Raw genomic sequence first — 17,807 nt, 5'->3', positions numbered from 1 at the left:
TATTCATTTTGTTCTTTTTTCCTTTTAAGTAATAGTTTTTTATTTTCAAAATATATGCAAAAATAGTTTTCAACATTCATCCTTCCAAAACCTTGTGTTCCAAATATTTTCTTCCTCCCTTTCCTCATCCCTTTTCTTAGGCAGCAAATAATCCAATATGTGTTAAACATGTGCAGTTCTTCTATACATATTTCCACAATTACCACAACATTCATTTGTATAAAATTTTGAGTTATTTATATATCCAGTTTTTTCCTTCCCTCTCCTGTCTCCCTGCTCACTAAGATGGAAAACAATCTGATAGAGGTTAAACATGTGCAATAATTTTAAAAGTAGAAATTAGACTTAATGTGCAACAAGAAAATGGTATTTACACACATATATTGTATAGGTTATATTGTAACACATGTAAAATGTATGGGATTGCCTGTCATCGGGGGGAGGGAGTGGATAATTTGGAAAAATGAATACAAGGGATAATATTATAAAAAAATACTCATGCATATATACTGTGGGGAAAAATTCTAAATAAAAGAATTAGAATGCTAAAAAAAAAAGTAGAAATTAGAACAAAAAGAGAAATCCACAAGAAAAAAAAAGCAAACAAAAACAAAGATGAAAATACTATGTTTTGATCCACATTTGGTCTCAATAGTTTTTTCTCTGGATACAGATGGCATTTTCTATCCCAAATCTATTGGAATTATCTTGAATTACTGTACTGCTAAGAAGAGCTAAATCTGCCATAGTTGATCATCACATAATCTTGCTATTACTGTGTAGATGTTCTTCTGGTTCTACTTACTTCACTCAGCATCTGTTCATGTCAGTCTTTACTGACTTTCTGAAATTAGTTTGCTTACCATTCCTTTTACAACAATAATATTCCATTACATTCATTTATCATAACTTGTTCATCCATTCCCCACCTAAGGACATTCACTTGGTTCAAATTTTGTTACCACAAAAAGAACTGCTATAAACATTTTTGCACATATGGATCCCTTCCCCTCTTTTTTGATTTCTCTGCATTATAGATCCAATAATGAAACTGCTGGATCAAAGAGTTTATACAGTTTTACAGCCCCTTGGGCATAGTTCCAAATGACTCTCCAGAATGTCTGGTATTTTTGATAATTATTGTTATTCCTTCTCTGTTGGCAATTTGCCTTGTTCCTTTTATTGTGATATTTGATTTGCTTTTTTTCTCAATCAGGTTAGCTAATGTTTTATTTATTATGTTGATATTTTATTTTTTAAAGAGTAGTTCTCTTAACTTCACCTACACTATAAATGAAGAGGCTATTCAGGGATCTGTTGATTACTACAGGATCTTTGACCAGCTCCATTCTATAACCTTGACTGATTTGTCTCTTCTGACAATCTAGTGGGGCTTCCTGTTCCCACAAGCTTGCCATGTTAATGTTGAACTTAATGTTATCACTCTCTGGACATAGTCTAAGAAGGTTAGTACTCCCAAACTCAAAAGAGCCACCATCCTCACCTTCTCTCACAGCAGGGATTACTGGTATGGGCCATCATGCCTAGCTTTGTTAGTGTCATTAAAAAAATCTGCTCTTGGTTTTACTAATCACTTCTACTTTTTCATGTTTCTCCATTTTTTCTATAATTTTCCATGTTTACTTCCTTTAGTATTATTGATTTGTCTTTTTAATTGAATGCTTGGATGATCCCCCATTTTCTATTTTGCCAGTATAAATTTTCAAAGTTACAAATTTTCCTCTGAGAACTGCTTTACCTTTGTCCCTTAGTTTTTGAAGTATTGTACTTTTGTCATAATTTCTTAATATTATTTTTCCTTTGGTTTGTTCTTTAATTCACATTCATGATATCTATACCATTTGCTTGTATTTCCTTTATTAATTACTATTTTGATATATCATGATCTGTAAAGGATATATTTTTCTGTCTTTTACCTTTATTTATACTTTAAAACATTATCAGTTTTTTGTAAATGTGCTGAAGGATGCTTAAAAAATATGTATTTTTTGCAAATTAAGACAACTCTGAGATACCACTACACAGTTCTCAAATGGGCTAGGATGTCAGGAAAAGATAATGCTGAATGTTGGAGGGGATGTGGGAAAACTGGGACACTGATGCATTGTTGGTGGAATTGTGGATACATCCAGCCATTCTGGAAAGCAATTTGGAACTTTGCTCAAAAAGTTATCAAACTGTGCATACCCTTTGATCCAGCAGTGTTACTACTGGGCTTATATCCCAAAGAGATCTTAAAGAAGGGAAGGGGACCTGTATGTGCAAGAATGTTTGTGGCCGCCCTCTTTGTAGTGGCCAGAAACTGGAAACTATGTGGATGCCTGTCAGTTGGAGAATGGCTGAATAAACTGTGGTATATGAATATTATGGAATATTATTGTTCTGCAAGAAATAACCAGCAGGATGATTTCAGAGAGGCCTGGAGAGACTTACATGAACTGATGCTGAGTGAAATGAGCAGAACCAGGAGATCATTATATACCTCAATAACAATATACTATATGATGATCAATTCTGATGGATGTGGCCCTCTTCATCAATGAGATGAACCAAATCAGTTCCAATAGAGCAGTAATGAACTGAACTAGCTATACCTAGGAAAAGAATTCTGGGAGATGACTATGAACCACTACATAAAATTCCCAATCCCTCTGTTTTTGTCTGCTTGTATTTTTTATTTCCTTCACAGGTTAATTTTACATTATTTCAAAGTCCAATCCTTCTTGTGCAGCAAAATAACTGTATGGATATATATACATATATTGTATTTAACATATGCCTTCCTTAACATTATTTAACATGCATTGGTCTACCTGCCATTTGGGGGAAGGAGGGAAAAAGTTGGAACAGAAGGTTTTGCAAGAGTCAATGCTGAAAAATTACCCATGTATATATTTTGTAAATAAAAAGCTATAATTTAAAAAAAAAGAGGAAAAAAAAGAAAATATGTATTTTTTAATATTCCCATTTAAGGGATGCTACAGATCTAATTTTTTCCAATGAATTGTTCATTATTTTCTTTCTTATCTATCCTTCTGTTGGACTCATCAAGCTGAAAGGAAAAGATAATGAACATTTCCAATTGTTATTTTGTTTTAATCTTTCCTGTGGACTTGTCTATTTTCCTCCATAACCCTTTAGCCTATACCATGACAGTGTTTCTTATCTCTGCTGTTTCATGCCCTTTTCCTCTCTTGGACTAGGCTTCAATCCTTTATTGTCACCTGCTGCCTGTCTTCTGAGTCCTTCTTGTCAGTGACAGTGGAAACTTAACAGTCTTTTCACTTCCTTCAGAATTGAAGAGATTCTTAATCCTTTTTTTGTGTCATGATTGACCCCTTTGGCAGTCTGGTGAATATTTTATTAATTATATATTAATTTATTAAATACATAAATAAAATACATAAGATTACTATTATGCCACAGTTCTCTTTTATTTATTTTGACTCAGTTTCCCTAATTATCCTGATCCAGTCCTGACTCAGTTTCTCTAAGTGTTCTGCCTCAGTTTATATTTGTCCTGAAAAACTTGCCCTCCCTTTTTATCAAAATATTTGATAAGGGTAAAAGATCTTATGTTTTAGAATATCAGAATACCTCTCCCCATCCCAAGCAATCGGAATGTCAGATGCCTCTCCCCATGTCCGGGGTGCCTCCCCCTATTATGTCATCCCCCTCTCCGGAAGCTCACTCCACCCTGTCAGAGTCCTGTTCCAACTCTCAGTACTCTGACTCTGCGCCTGCCTCAGTCTGAGCCATGTGTATATAGGTCATTGAGAACTCACATTGTTTGCTGCATTCTTGGAGACAATAGTCTCATTCAGCCCTGGGACCAAACCATGGATCCATTTGGTCCCAGTAAATCTCTCCCTTTTAAATAAATTATTAAATACTTTCTAATCTCTATCTTGCCTCAGTTTCTCAAGCATTACAATTACATATCTTTTACATAATACATTTATCAAAACGTTTTTTAAAAAGTTCATAGACACCAGGTTAAGAACTTTTACTCTGGAATGTAGCCTCTAAATTTCTAAATCCTTGATTGTTTGCTTGTGTTCCATATTATCCATTAGTTATCTTTCACCTCCTTTCTGGTCATCCTCCCAATCTCCCAAGAATGTCTAGGAATGAATATTCTCAGGAATTCTTTCTGTCTTTTTCTGATATGGATAGAAACAACCAGGGTTAACTCTCATCATTCTTTTTTTTTTTTTTTTTTTTTTTTTAATGAGTGTTTATTGATACCTTTACATCCGTATCAATACCTGCTCCCCCATCCTCCTTCATAATAAAAAAAGTACAGGAAGTAAAACAGATCCACACATTAGCCATATTAGAAAATGTATGCCTAATTATATATTTATCATTTACTCCCTCATGGTGGATAGGACCACTTTTTTTTTTTTTTTTTTAATAATCAACAGCTTTATTGCTCTAAAACTGAAATTGTTGATCAGTTTTTAGAGCAAAATTTCCAAAGTTGGCAACCTTTCATCAGAGGCCAAAGAGGGAGCTATTGGGGAGAGGAACAGAGGTAGGGAACTTCCCCCATCTCCTTTTTTTTGTTCTCTCTGTAGGCTACAATTCAGATTTAGTGATAATCACAAGAGGAATGGCATTATTTCTTGTGATGGTAAGAGGAAGAAACACAAAGAGGAAAAACCAAAGGCCAGCTACAAAAATAAAGTCTTTAGAGGTGCTTTCCACATGAGATTTTCCCTAATCTCTCTAAGTCAGTGGTCCTCAAACTTTTTAAACAGGGGGCCAGTTCACTGTCCCTCAGACTGTTGGAGGGCCGGACTATAGTAAAAACAAAAGCTCACACTCTGTCACCGCCCCTCAGCCCATTTGCCATAACTGGGCAGGGCCCCATAAACGTCCTCAACAGGCCACATGCGGGCCGTAGTTTGAGAACCCCTGCTCTAAGTACTAGTGCCTACCTTTCCATCTTGTGCTTCATGACTTCGCATTTATTTTGCATATATTTTTTCTATGTTGACATATGTACATTTTTTTTCCATTATAGAATGTAAGCTCCTTGAGATTAGGCATTGGCTCATTAATTATGTGAATTCCCAATGCCTAACCCAGTGCGTGGCATAGAAAAGGTGCTCCAATAGATGCTGGCCAATTGAGAGATGCTTCATTTTCACTTTCTAAAGTTAGGATGGTTTGCAAGTTTTTTCATTGAAGACATGAAAAACAGTAAATTTAGGCTTCATTTCTCTGAGGTTAACCTTGTATGGAGTGTTCCTGGAAATTAAAGCCAAGTTTCTTGACTTCTAGTTGACTTCTCTGTTCCCTTGACCATTCTACCTCCCTTTACTAACAGATTTTTATTAAATTGTATTTTAAGTTCACTGCTTAAAAACTAAAAGGTCTATGGAGGGAATTTCAGTATGTCTAAAATAGTCAAGATAAATTATTTACTAAAGAAGTAAATATGAATTCATGATTCTTTACTTCAGCCATATGGAAAGAAATGACAGAATTGGACTCTAGTTTCCCAAGCAAGGGATAAGAATATGCTGAAGAAAAAAATCTAGAAATAAGACATTATAAGATATGGACAAGTGGAATTTTTTTCAGAAATGATAAGCATTCTCTTTAGGACCAGAATTTAATAAAGAATGTTAAATGAAAAAAAAATTTTAGGGTAAAGAATTAGAGAATCGTTTTCTTCTTATCCTCCCAGAATGTAGTTTAGAGTTAGCTTTGTGGATTTATCAAAGAGTTTGTTTTACCTGGTTTTACTGTTTTTGAAAAATAGGACTGGTAAGAGTAGGAAGAGAGGACTTCCTAGATACCTTGGTTCACTTACTTCCTGAAAGTTTTTTTTCCTCAGTCAACATGATTCTCGACTTTTCTTTAGCACTAGACATTGTTGATAATCTCTTGCATATTCTCTCTTTTCCAGGTTTTCATGACTCTGCCTTATCCTCGTTCTACTTCCTACCTGACCTATTCCTCCTTATTTATCTTTTTTAAAAAATAATATTTTATTTAATTAATTAAATATTTATTTTGCTGAGGCAATTGGAGTTAAGTGACTTGCCCAGGGTCACACAACTAGGAAGTAGTAAGTATCTGAGGCCAGTTTTGAACTCAGGTCCTCCTGACTTCAGGGCTGGTGCTCTATTTACTGCACCAATTAGCTATTCCCTTTCTTATGCATCTTTGCTGGATTTTCATCCATGTAATATCCATTAACGATGGTGTCCTCTGATGCTTTGTTCTGGTCCCTCTGTTATTTTGCTTCTATACACTCTCACTTGGTGATTTCATCATCTCCCATGGATTCAGTTATCACTTATATACTGATGATGACTGGATTTTTTTTTTTTTTCTGTAGCCCTACTATCTTTCCTGGGCTTCTAGTACCTTATCATTAACTTCTTTTTAGTTATCTAGAACTGGATATGCAATAGACACCTGTAAATCAATATTTCTAAAACCTTTCTATTTGCCTCCTAAATCCTTCCTTCTTTTGAATTTCTTTATTATTTTGAGGGTATCAGCATCTTCCCAGTTACTCAGGTTTGCAACTTGGTATTATCCTTGAATCTTCACCTTCACTCATTCCACATATCCATTCTATTGCCACATCTCATTGTTTCTACTCTTGCATCCCTTTTATATGTCTCCTTCACTTTCTTTACAACACAGTCAATGTTGCAGTTAAGATCCTTGAATCTTATTTGAACTGTTACAGTAACTTTCTTGTTTTTCAGGTTTTCCTGTCTCAAGTCTTTCTTCACTTCATTGCATCCCCTTTTAGCTATGAAGTTGATTTTTCTAAAGCATAAGTCTGACCATTCATATCTCCCCCTAAGGAGCTCTGTTAGAGTCTTCTTAATTAAAAAACATTTATTAAGCACCTTTGATATACTAGGGACATAGCCCATATACATAGTTGATTTTGAAGTATTTAGTTAACATTTGGCAACTTATAAGCTAAAATGTGAATTCTGAGAACAATAATATATTTAAACAATGCAAATAATTTAAAGTCATATGTTATTTTTAAAGGAAAAGTTATGTAAATGTAGATTCTAAAGAAATTTCTCTCTTCCTGTTCTCCTACTTGACTCAAAGACTCAACTTTGATCTGTAACTTTCTAAACAAAAGCCTCCATTACATTGACCATCAAGTGGGCAAAAATACAGGAAAAGTTAGGAAAAGATAACATGCCTGTCACCATCACAAACCAATCTATTGAACCTTAAGAGAGGAGAAATTCAGTCAAATGTGTTGAGTGGTTTGACCAAATCCTTATTAAATTGCATAGTCATTAACAGAAAGTCGAGTCTAGGATCACTGACTATAGGTTTCAACTCTCTCCCCCTTACTCTTCTCACTTTCTCAGTGATCCATCTGGAATAAGTATTCTCTTTTATACATGTGAGCTGCAACTAGTAGTTTACTTCTTGTTTCCTATCCCTTAAGTACAGACTCTGCCCTCAAGGAGTTTATAATCTAATGGAGGGGACAATATGAAATAGCAATGTGGGAAGAAGCTATATTCATTGTGTGGACAATCTATATTCTATAATCAGGATAAATAGAAAATAATCACCAGAGAGAATTAAGAAGGATTAGGTTTTCAAGTGTGGAGGTATTTGTGGGTTAGGGTTTTTTCTTTTTTTTTTTTTTTTTTTGTTTTGTTTTGTTTTGTTTTGTTTTGTTTTGTTTTTGAGGCAGTTAGGGTTAAGTGACTTATCCAGGGTCATAGAACTAGTAAGTATTAAATGTCTGAGATGGGCTTTGAATTCAGGTCTTCCTGACTCCAGAGCTGGTGGTCTATCCAATATACCATCCAGCTGTTCTCTTTAAGAGAGATTAGGAGAACCTTCTTGCAGAAGGGGAGATTTTAGCTAGATTTGAAAAGAAACCAAGAAGTAGAGATTAGGAGGGAAAACATTCCAAGCATGGGGAATAGCCAATGAAAATGTCTGAGGTTGGACTATGAAGTATCTTCTTCAAGTAATAGTATGGAAGTCAGAGTCATTGGCTCACAATGGATATGGAGAGAGGGGTGGGGTGGAGAGGAAATGTAAGGTGTGTTTTTGCACACTATCTCCTATACTTAGAATACTCTGCTCCCTCATCCCCACTACTTAGTATCCCTGGTTTCCTTTAGCTCAAATCACATTTTGCAGGAGACTGTACCCGTTCTCTCTGTCTGATGATGCTTTTTCAAAACTCTGATGTTGCCTTCTATTTTTCTCCCATTTTTCTTGTATATACATAGTTATTTATATGTTATTTTCTCCATTAAATGTGAGCCCTTTAAGATCATGCACTATTTTGGCCTCTTTTTTGTATCTCCAGTGCTTAGCACACTTTCTAGTGCACAATAAATGTTTAATAAATGTTTATTGACTGATTGATTTTAAGTCTGTATTCTGAACATTTGTTCCCTTGGGAGAATTGCTCTTAATATAGAGAGTAAAACTGTAATGTTTTCTGATTGCAAACTACTTTGGTAGAACAAGAGACCCTTCCATATCCATGATAAACATGAATGACCATAATGAATGGGAAGATTGGTGTTATTTTAACAAGGTACCAATTAGGTGACATCTGGTTTTATTAAGTATAATATCTAAGTTCATTCACACTTTTGACCCTTGTGAACTCTGATGGTATATGTGGCTTTGCAGACCACTTTGGAAGACCCTTTTGGAAAATACAAGGGTGTGTTTGGAATGTACTTTGAAAAGCAAGTCTAAAACATAAACATGTTTTGCAAATCAGACAAATTAAAACGAAAGTTTGAAACACAAGAAATTTACAAGGCAGAAGCCTTTCTTGATAGTTTTTTTTTAACATACACATACATTGCAGTTTATCCACTAAAGGGTGTGACACATACCTTGGACATATGTGTCTCATAGTTCCACAGATGACACATATACTTTTAAAATATTAATACTTCCTTTTGTGGGTCTTAATAAAGATTATATTGCATTTGATAACTTTTGAAATTATAATTATTCCATATATATCAGATTTATAATTAACTAGTCACTCATAGAGCAAAGCAGCTTAATTTAAAGTTTAGGAGAGAGATTAGAAACTGAACAGATGAATTACTTCCCAGTTTTTATTATTCATGCCAACAATTTCTAGCCCTGAAGAATATATTTGCCTGGTTGGCTTACGTGATTAATCATAGGATGGTATACACAGTGGTTTACATGTACCTTAGTGCAATGAAAGGCCCTGAATCTTGGATGTGGAAACTTACAAAATTAAGCAGTAATTATTCTGCAGAGAATAAAATAAGTTTTTTTGTTTGTTTGTTTGGTTGGTTGGTTGGTTTTTTTGAAGAAGATCTGGGAGTAGTTTTCATTGTCTTGCAAAATAACTGCTAGAACTCAAGAAAAATTCACAGAAAGAAATATCCAGCACACATTTGTTTTACTTAATTGATTGAAAAGTGACACAAATTCTACCAGTAGAGGGGCCTAGAGACCAGTAGAGAGATCATTACCCTTGATTCTGGCTTGATGTTTGAGAAGGCAGTATTGGAGATCAGGGTCTAGACAGAAAATTACAAAGAGAACTGGATCAGAGATACTTAATAACAGTTTCTTTATTTGATAGAATGGCGGGGTTGGACCTAATGGACTCATAAGATCCTTCCTGATTTGAAATCTTTGATCCAATGATTTCATTGAAGTCTCCTTTTTCTTTGTCTGGTTAATGTAACTATAAAAATTATGACTAGGAGGATATGTAGACCTCTTTGTTGTCTCATGTTGTTAGAGACTGTAGTTCTTGGATGAATTCCAGAGGAAGGGGCAGGCTCCGAAAATGTAGTATACTGAAGTTTTTAGGTTACTTCGTTACTTTGTTTCTAGAGAAGCATCATCATGCAATGAAAGAGATTGGTTTTACAGTTAGTAGACAGACCTTGATTCAATTACTTTTTTGTAGCCTGCCATTTGACATATGATTTAGAGCAAGTCATTCTCTGAGACTCAGTTTTCTTTCTTTCTTTTTCTTTCTTTCTTTGTTTCTTTCTTTCTCTCTTTCTTTCTCTTTCTTTCTTTCTTTCTTTCTTTCTTTCTTTCTTTCTTTCTTTCTTTCTTTCTTTCTTTCTTTCTTTCTTTCTTTCTTTCTTTCTTTCTTTCTTTCTTTCTTTCTTTCTTTCTTTCTTTCTTTCTTTCTTTCTCTTTCTTTTATAAATTGTATATATTAATGCCAGCCCTACTTACTTCATAGGATTATTGAGATGAAGTTGAAAATGTTTTCTAAAAGTGAATTATCACAACTATTTTACTTATATTGAGTGGTGAGAATTTAGTTCCTTTATTTAAAGGAGAGTTTTAGAAAGTAGATATTATATTTTCATAATATTCCCTTTTCTATGTCTCAGTTTTACTCCTGCTCTAGGTGGACAATCTTGAATTTCCTTGCTTGACTGATGAGATGCAGGAAGACCCCAACACTTTCTTGGTAGCTCCCTGTGGACTAGGGTGTCAAAATAATGTCCTAATGAATTTTGGTCCTTTGAGTCTAAGTATGTAGTACTTACTGCATTATCAAAATTTTGGTCTTTTACTGTGGTTTATGCTTTTTTGAGGGAAAATTTCAGTAGTATGTGGTTAATAACTGAAGTTTTATTAACTTAGATTTTGGGGAAAAACCCTACCAAAACCCAAAGAAAATTTTACTAGCAATTGATAATGTTTTGGATTATTTGAATTATTTACTTGTCTTTCAAATCTTTCATTTGCTCCTGTGGGCATATGTTCAGCACCCATATTTATTTTGGCCTTATGATCTCCTGAAATCTTGATTTTTTCCCCCCATCGATATTGTGCTTTTTCAAACACATCAGCGACTTGTGTGTAAAAAGAAAGACAAGTATAACCAGAAAGAAAGTCATATAGCAGGAGTGAGGCATAACAGTCTTGAATATTGTAACTGTATCAACAAATTATTAAAAGACTCAGAGACCTCAAATACCATTGGTAAATTGTCTATGGAGAAGTTAGAGGAGGATATGATACACAGGAAGAGGAAGCATGAATGCATTGGAATGGAAGAAAGACTAGATCCATGGAAGCATCAAAATTAACTGAGGATTTCAGTGGCATTAAACTTTTTTTTCCTAGCTTGACTAGGGAATGGAACTTTATTGTTAGTTTAATTCTCAGGATGATAATGAGTTACAAATATAATAATAGCTAACATTTATGTATCACTTACTATGTGCCAGGCACTGTACTAAGAGCTTTATAATTATTCTCTCATTTGATCCTCACAACAACTCTGGGAAGTAGGTGATGTTATTGTCACCATTTTACTTCAGGCCCAGGCCTATTGTACCACTTCAGTATCATTACCAGGGATAGAGATTTTATCATAAATAGTTAATTTTCAGAAAGTTATAATATTTTTAATAGTCATTTGCAATTCCTCATTAATAATCATGAACATCATTTATCAAATCACCAGACAGCTGGGGAATTGAGAGATAGAGTGCTGAACCTGGAGTCACAAAGACCTGAGTTCAAATCCAGACTCAGACTGCTATCTGTATGGCTCTGGACAAGTCACTTAATGGTCTGCCTCAGTTTCTTTAACTATAAAATGATTTTATTATTGTTTTTATAAGAATATTTTCCCCCTTCCTTTCACATTCTACATTTGATACCATTAAGAAACAGTAGTTCTATCTCTAGATTAATATGAGCTTATTATATATATCAGGTATCATTTTCCAACCTCGCTGTCTATTCACTGATAATTGCATTTACTATGTTTTTTTCTTTTGTTTTTCATCATATTGTATATGTTTAATTTAAGTATAATCAAGTGGTCTCAGAAAGCTGTAATACATCGCATTTGTATGTTCCCTTAACTGACATGCTTCTGATTTTATTCTGTTTACTTTTTTTCTTCCCTGTTCGCAACTTCTAAGTTTACTACTTTTCTAAAGAAACTTCTCAAGACTTTCTTTTCACAACTTGAAACTCACTTCACTCTGGTCACAATTTGTATTTCTTTTATGTGCATCATAAAAAAGTCTACCATGAGAGTTGGGAAATAGATTTTTAGAATAGATTTTTTTTTTATCCACATTTTTAGGGACTGAAATGTTTCCTAGTTTAGCATATTAGACCTTTCTTAATTCCCTTTGCAGCAAGTAATCCATCCCACCTCTAAATTTTCACCACTTAGTTTGTACTTTTCTTGTATGTTTATTGTATTCTGGATTTTAAAATTTGATTTATTATGTTTGTGCATGTTACCTTTAGGATATTCTTTCTATGTTCTGTAAGAGTGGGGTTAAATCTTGTTTATCTTTGTATTAACCTCCTAAGTAATTAGCATAAAATTCTACCCAGTAAGTATTTGAATAAATATTTGTGTAATGACTAAGGAAATAAATAAGTTCATAAGAAAGTGAACTTGTACTTTTAAAGGATAGGGAACAGGAAGCAAAGTATTGGTTGCAGTTCACATGTATAAAAGAGAATATTTATTCCATATGGATCACTGAGAAAGTGCGAAGAGTAAGGGAGAGGTAGTTGAAACCTGTGGTCAGTGATCCTAGACCGGGCTTGCCACTAGTCTACACAAATTATTACATATTTGATTAAGCCCTCAACACCACTGACCGAGGTTCTATAGAATGGTGATGGTGACAGGCGTATTGTATTTTCCTGACTTTTCCTATAAATTTTGCCTACTTGATGGTCAATGTAGTGTATGCTTTTGCTTAAAGAGTTTGCAGCTCAGAGTTGTCTCTTTGAGATAGGTAGGAGAACAGGGAGAGAGAAATCTCTTTAGAATCCACCACCTGTATTTACATTTCCCATAACCTGTTCCTTTAAAAAATGACAAACTCATATAACAACTTTAAATTATTTTCATTGTTTTAATAGCACTATCTGCAAAGGATCTCTCTTCTTAGAAAACTTAGAAGTATAAACTTTTGACATCACTTTTTTCCTAAATGACGCATCTGGGAGTAGTCCACTGTTTTGGGTTAGTGTGCACATATTACTATTCTCAGAATTCACATTTTAGCTTATAAGTTGCCAATTGTTAACTAAATACTTCAAAATCAACTGTGTACATGGGCTGCTTTCTATCATTTTCTGACACTTGCAGAAGAGAATACTGCCAAAAAACCATAACTTGGAGTGCAATCCCACATTATGCCTTATAAGATAGATAACTAGATGTTTGATTTACAGATTTTAGACTCTACACATTAATTACTTCTATACTTAAATGGTACTATGATGTTGTGGATGTATGTACTCCCTTATAAGATGCAAATACACCTATATCCTCTCATCTTGTGCAGTTCTTGTTTGTTTCTTCCTGTAAATACTCCACAAAAGGTTTATTTACTCAATGGTCTGTGGGCTTTCTTCTTCATTTCTCAATTTTGAATGATTACTTACAGAAGATGGAGGCTATCTGTCAGTTATCCCTCACTCTTGCTGTGTGGTTTGTCTGCCTCCTTTTCTGGTCATCCACCTCCCTTTTGCCATCTTCTTTGTTATCTTTCTTGTGCAATTTTTATTGGTAGTGTGTTACAGATTTTTTCTACCCACAATGAACCTCTTCATCGCTTTTTGGGTGGCCACTATTTTAATTCATTGGAAACTATGGTATTCTATGATTCACAGCCATATAGCATCAGTGGAAAAATATTGTTGTTGAATAGATGAACTTTGCTTCAGGGAGAAGCTTAAGGTCATTAATATCATTGTATTATTAACCAAAATTAGTCTAGCCAGCCTCCTGTTTATTTCTGGGCTCAATTCATTATCTTTCCAAAGTGTTTTCCAAACAGTTTCCTGGGTGTTTTTGATTTGTGTTCTAATATATAAAAGTTATATTTAATTGCATATCATAATTTGCATAAATGATCTTTATCAACTTGATTTTTTTCTACTTATTTAGTTAAGTTGAACTATTTTCAGTGATGATGTTTCATTTAAAAGGTTCTGAACTCTTCTGAAATTGGCTTCATTCAGCATAATGTCACTTCTTAATAAGAACATCTAGAAGATGTCACTAACTATAAGTCCCTTTTCGATTTGGACCTTCAGTTGGACATTCTCCTTGACAATGGCCAGAATTTTTAGTGAAAATATATTTCCTTCTTATTGTTCTTGCTGTTACTGTTGTTTTGCCTCACTTTAGTTGCAAATGTTCTGAATGTTCTGATGTATGTGTAATTTTCTATAAAAACAGATCATTGAGAAATTATTTCATCTTTACTGAAATACACAATTGTATTTTGTCCCAAAGTAATAGTGTATCCATGTCTATGGGGCAAATTCTACTCATGTTATTTAAAATGTCACACTTGACCTTCCTCAACATTCCAATGCCCATAAGACTCTTTTGTTTATTGGTTTAGTTTCATATAGTATCAAAGAACTTAAAGCTAAGAAGGACTTGAAATATGTTCTGGCCTCAAGAAAAGGAAGCTCAGCAGGGTTAAGTGACTTGCTCGTGTTTCTAGAGAAGTCAACAGCACTCAGAATTAATATCCAGCTCTATTATTCTAAATCCAGAAGATTCCTGCCACTCTGCCCCAATAGTTGAATTTGTATGTGTGTGTACAAATGTTTGTTAAAATACATGGAGCTTTGCTTCTATAGTCCAGGCCTCTTACCTTTCTCCTCAAAAGGAAGTCATCCAGCTGAACATGATTTATTCATGCTTAGTAGAAGGTTGTAATTGTACTGGACAGTTGATTATTACTTGTAAAATGCTTGACTTTATTTCCTATTAGACCTTCAATAAAATTCTACAGAAAGAATTGTGCCATTTGTCTTTTTGGTTTCTGTTCCTTTAAATTAGAGATTTGTTTTAAAAAATTACCGATTGGTATCTTTCAGTGACACTAGCAAATGACTTTTCTTTTTCCTCTTATTTTATTCTATAATTCAGCCCAATTTAATAAACATTTACTGATCACCTACCATGCATAATAGCTTGTGCTGGTACTGTTAATGTATAAACCACAGTTTTGGCTTTTAAAGACATAGCTTGCTTAGGGTAGAGGATTTCCAGATACATTTAAAAGGATAATACCCAATGTTTGGTACAGCCAACAAGGAATATGGGATTTCAGATGAGGGAAGAATCTCTTATAGATAAGTTAGTCAAGGAACATCAAGTAAAAGTAGTAGAATTTTAGTTGGACCCTGGAAAAAGGGGATCTTCTTTATTATGATCTAGATAAAATGGGTTTGCTATTCCTTATACATGTGACTTGATCTTTTATCTCTAAGAGATACAAGCCTCTTCCTCATCACCTCCATCTCTTAGACTCCCTAGTTTTTTTCAAAACCCAGTTCAGGTGCCACTTACAATGGTGAACCCTTCCTGGTCTTCCTAGCTGCTAGTGCCATCTGACCAAAACTCATATTTTTTCTGTATGTTTATGTACATTTTGTCTGTCTTAACAGAATGCAAGTTCCTTGAAGGTAGAGGTTTTTTCATTTTTTACTTTGCATTTCTGGAGCTTAACACAACTTAGCACATTGTAGGGACTTAATAAATGATAATTGATTTTAGGAATTAGAGAGGTAGTAGGAAGGACATTTCAATTAGAGGAAACAGTTTGAACAAGTGCTCAGAGAGGTTAATGCACAGAACTTGTTACAATATGAAGGGCTCAGTGGACCTTTTTGACTAGCTCGGAGGGCACATGAAGGGGAAAGGGAAAATTGGAAAGATAGTTTAGAATTATATTTTGAAGATCCTTTAATTTTTTTTATCCTATAGACAATGAAGATTCGTAGAAGTATAACCAGATCACTTGTATATTTTTGCTGGAAGTGAAGCTTGTATGTCAACTATTTAAGATCTAAACCCATAGTAGGAAATGTGAATAGATGTAAAGTTACATTAGACTTTGGGCATTCCCATGTTCAAGTAGATAGCATAAACCAGAAAGGGAGCTGGAAAGCACTACCTTCACTGCCTCCATCCCACTATGTTGGCTACCATTGCTTCTTGGAAATCAAACAGGCCTTGGCAGATGAAAAACCTGTCTGTCCACATAAAGTTAGCTTGATTTTTGATCCAGTTCTAAAGTCAGTGGTTTAGTTATTACATCAGAAGTAATGAAGCCAATTACTCAGAAGACTGCAGCTAATTGGATTTCTGAAGAGCCCATTAAAGTAAATACTGTGCCATGTATTTTGATTTTATGTGGGTGGTGCTTCATTTTATTTATTTATTTCTTAAAACCTGTTATGACAGGAACTACACTGTTGTAATAGCAGATCTGGGAAAGCTGACACTTATTTAGTAGCTGGTGGTAAAATTTGGATGGTTTAGAGAGATTATTAAAATAATATGACAAGACAGCTTTTGATTCATTTGTTTTGTTTGTGTGTGTGTGTGATATTCTGCAAATTAACATTGCAAGATGTCTCTTGCTGACCTTTTGGCTCATTCCTCTGGGAGTTTCTAAGACAGAGTAGGGATGTGCTCCCTTTCACTTACCTAGAGTGCTGACTTGGTGGAAGACCAAAGGCATCTAGGTCTGTTGAGACAGACAACCTCCTTCTTCACTTACCTCCTCTTCACTTATAAGATGCAGCTTCTGATTGCGTCTTCTGATACACATTCACTCTGAACAACTATAGCCAATTCAAGTACCAAAATAAATCCAGCAGACGTGAAAACAAGAAAGACAGCTCACTTCATATTAAATTGTTGAGCTAAATTTAACATTTATCAGGAACTGAGCTACTTTAATATGATGTAAAAAAACAAGTGGGCTTTTAAAAAAAGGAATTGGGGAGGAAACTAACAATAAAGAGAAATTATGATTTTTGCTACTTTCAAAAATGGGAGCAGTGCCTAAAGCAATTCCTTTCTGCCAAGAATCTTTCCATTTTTTGAATTATGAGACATAACAGTTTATTGTCAGTGACTTGAAAAACTGCAGAATGACTGGGGGCTGGGTGGGGAAGGGAACAGTATTGAACAATAAGTAGCATTCCTTAGAATGTCAAACTAGGATCATGGGGAAAGCTAGCATTAGTTAAAGAGTTCTCTCTGAGCTGAACCTCCATACCACATCATGATTGCCATTGCTATTGGTCCTTTCTTTCCTAATGAAGGGGTTTTCAGAGCTAAGAGACCCTACTAGCTGCCATCATCCAGCCCCACTATGCACTCTAAATAAAGTGAACTGTTTAAATTAGAACTGTAATTGTTTGTACTTAGACCGAATCAGGGCAAGCTAAAAATTTTCAGAGAATGTAGCTCCAAGAAAATAGAAGTCTGTAAGAATCCCTGTTACTATTAAAAAAAAAAAAAAAGAGGGAGGATTCTAGGAAGATGGTGGAGTAGGTCAGTAAATCTCCAGATTTCCTCCATTAACAGAAAAAATTTGCATCTCCAGGAGAATATAGACTGGTGAAAAATTAAGAAGACTTGGCAAAACAGGGGTCCTCTTGGCATTACCCAAGAAGATATGAAGAAAGACCCCAGACCAGAGATTAACCTGTGTGAAGTGCAAACACTTTTAGGCTAGTGTCATAGAAACACCAAGTAGGGACTTCTGGGAGCTGGGTTTGGCTGGAGCCTCAGCAGAAACCACAGAAATTTTCACCTTCTGGACTTTGTGTGGAGCCAAGAGTCTGAGTCCAGGAAGATTGAAGGAACTTCAGCTGATTAGGAATGTCAGACCCAGCTGTGCTACAGAGACATGCCCCTAGACACAAAGGAACCAGCATACCCATGAGTGTAGAAGCAATGGGAAAGGAATACTGCTACC

General features: G+C 34.7%; 1 protein-coding gene across 4 annotated transcripts in view; it reads left to right on the top strand.

Moving 5' to 3' along the window:
• EXD3 (exonuclease 3'-5' domain containing 3) overlaps positions 1-17,807 on the top strand; it is a 407,975-nt gene that overhangs the window by 78,663 nt on the left and 311,505 nt on the right. The gene's annotated exons all lie outside the window — the stretch shown is intronic.

This window comes from Sminthopsis crassicaudata, chromosome 2 (genome assembly GCF_048593235.1).
Source record: "Sminthopsis crassicaudata isolate SCR6 chromosome 2, ASM4859323v1, whole genome shotgun sequence".
NCBI classification, from domain to species: Eukaryota; Metazoa; Chordata; class Mammalia; order Dasyuromorphia; family Dasyuridae; genus Sminthopsis; species Sminthopsis crassicaudata.
The sequence above is the reverse complement of the archived record's forward strand: the minus strand, read 5'-3'. Positions and strand labels throughout refer to the sequence as shown.